Genomic DNA, 2751 nt, shown 5'->3' with positions numbered 1-2751 from the left:
ACAGGGTGCGTTGAACATTCCAATGAGAGATGGGAGGTAGCCACTGACAACGGTGAAACCCTTGCATAAGCTGCCATGGAAAGGAGTAAGAAGGATTGGATGAAGACTGTAGGAAAGCAGAGAGACGGAAGGGGAAGGCATCTTCATACGCTTATCTGAAGCTCTCACCAATGATATACATAAGTATCTCTATCTATCTTTATCTTTATGTTATTTTCGTTTATCACTATACCCATTTGAGTCTGCCTGACTGAGATTTACAAGGTGACCATAGCTTGCTTCATACTAACAATCTCCGTGGGATCGACCCTTACTCACGTAAGGTATTACTTGGACGACCCAGTGCACTTGCTGGTTAGTTGTGCGAAGTTGTGTAATGCCATGGAATCAAACTACCAAGTTTTTTGGAGTTCATGACCGGGGATTATGAGAGTTGTGAAAAGTATTGTTCACAATTTCGCGCACCACTGGCCCTTGGCCATGTCTAGTGTTTTGGACCGAAGCTTTCTTTGAAAGCTTGGCTGGCTGTGAAGCCATGTCTAATTCCTGGACCGGAGTCTTAGACTAGCATTGCACTGATTCCTGGAATTCTCATTAAGAATTGTGATATCTTTTTCCACTTAATTTTCGAAAAAAAAATCCAAAAAAATTACAAAATCATAAAAACCAAAAATATTTCATGTTTCTTGTTTGAGTTTAGTGTATCATCTTAAGTTTGGTGTCAATTGCATGCATTCATTCATGTGTCTTAAGGATCTTCAAGTAATTCTTGATGATTTCTTACTCTGATCTTTGAATTCTTTTGGCTTGAGTGTTTATGTGTCTCATATAGTGTCAGTATACAAAACTGCTAAGTTTAGTGTCTTGCATGCATTGTTATTTGATTCTTGTTGCATTTGATTATTAAAAATCCAAAAATATTTTTAATTTGTGTCTTTTCAAGTCAATAATACAAAGAATTGAAGATTCAGAACATACTGCAGAGGATATACAGAAAAAGCTGGGCATTCAAAAATGCCCATGTGAGAAAACAGACTGGCGTTTAAACGCCAGCCAGGGTACCTGGTTGGGCGTTTAACGCCCAAAAAGGGTGCATTTTGGGCGTTAAACGCCAGAATGGATACCATTCTGGGCGTTTAACGCCAGGATGGCAAAGGGGGAAGATTTTGTTTTCAAATCAATTTTTTTCAAGTTTTCTAAGTTTTTCAAAATCAAATCTTTTTCAAATCATATCTTTTCAATCAAATGTCTTCAAAATCAATTTCTTTCCTTTTTCAAAGATACTTACTAACAATTAATGATTTGATTGAACATCTCAAATTTGTTGCCTTTTCTGTTGAGAAAGGTTTAATGTTTGAATCATATCTTTTCTTGTTAGGCAAGTTATTAATTTTTAAAATCAAATCTTTTTTTTTAAAAATTGTTTTCAAATCATATCTTCTCAATCACATGTTTTTAAAACCAATCATATCTTCTTAACCACATCTTTTTCAAAATAATTTTCAATCAAATCTTTTTGATTTCTAATTTCAAAATCTTTTTCAAAAATCACTTGATTTCTTTTCCACTTTCAATTTTCGAAAATTATCAATCAAATTTTAAAATGTTTTTGACATCTTTTTAATTAATTTTCGAAAATCCTCTTCCCTCCTTCCCACATCCTTCTATTTACGGAGTACTACTCCTTCTTAATGCACAATTCGAACTCTATCTAATCAAGTTCGAATTCTTCTACCTTCTTTTCTTCTATTTTTCGTTTCCTCTGACACCTTAAGGAATCTCTATACTGTGACATAGAAGATTCCACATTTTCTTCTCTTTCATATGAGCAGGAGCAGAGACAAAGGCATTCTTGTTGAAGCTGACCCTGAACCTGAGAGAACCTTGAAGCGAAAGCTAAGAGAAGCCAAAGCACAACTCTCTTTAGAGGACCTGACCGAATTCTTCAAAGAAGAAGAACACATGGCAGCCGAAAACAACAACAATGCCAACAATGCAAGGAAGGTGCTGGGTGACTTTACTGCACCTACTCCCAACTTCTATGGGAGAAGCATCTCTATCCCTGCCATTGGAGCAAACAACTTTGAGCTTAAGCCTCAATTAGTTTCTCTAATGCAACAGAATTGCAAGTTCCATGGACTTCCAATGGAAGATCCTCATCAGTTTTTAGCTGAGTTCTTGCAAATCTGTGACACAGTCAAGACTAATGGGGTTGACCCTGAGGTCTACAGACTGATGCTATTCCCTTTTGCTGTAAGAGACAGAGCTAGAATATGGTTGGACTCACAACCTAAGGATAGCCTAGACTCTTGGGAAAAGCTAGTCAATGCCTTCTTGGCAAAGTTCTTTCCACCTCAAAAATGGAGTAAGCTTAGGGTGGAAGTCCAAACCTTCAGACAGAAGGATGGAGAATCCCTCTATGAAGCTTGGGAAAGATACAAACAATTAATCAGAAAATGTCCCTCAGACATGCTTTCTGAATGGAGCATCATAGGTATCTTCTATGATGGTCTCTCTGAACTATCCAAGATGTCTTTGGATAGCTCTGCTGGAGGATCTCTTCATCTGAAGAAGACGCCTACAGAAGCTCAAGAGCTAATTGAAATGGTTGCAAATAACCAATTCATGTACACTTCTGAAAGGAATCCTGTGAATAATGGGACTAATCAGAAGAAAGGAGTTCTTGAGATTGACACTCTGAATGCCATACTGCTCAGAACAAGATATTGACTCAACAAGTCATTTGATTTC

The 2751-nt window shown here is 37.2% G+C and overlaps 1 non-coding gene across 1 annotated transcript; it reads right to left on the bottom strand.

The window, feature by feature from the left end:
* Positions 1-2367: 2367 nt before the first annotated feature.
* LOC130984476 (small nucleolar RNA R71) lies at positions 2368-2475 on the bottom strand. Its single transcript, XR_009088411.1, has one exon. It is a non-coding gene; the product is annotated as a small nucleolar RNA R71 (small nucleolar RNA).
* Positions 2476-2751: the final 276 nt, after the last annotated feature.

This window comes from Arachis stenosperma, chromosome 5 (genome assembly GCF_014773155.1).
Source record: "Arachis stenosperma cultivar V10309 chromosome 5, arast.V10309.gnm1.PFL2, whole genome shotgun sequence".
Lineage (NCBI taxonomy): Eukaryota > Viridiplantae > Streptophyta > Magnoliopsida > Fabales > Fabaceae > Arachis > Arachis stenosperma.
Note: the sequence above shows the minus strand (reverse complement) of the source record. Positions and strands in the feature narration are given on the sequence as shown.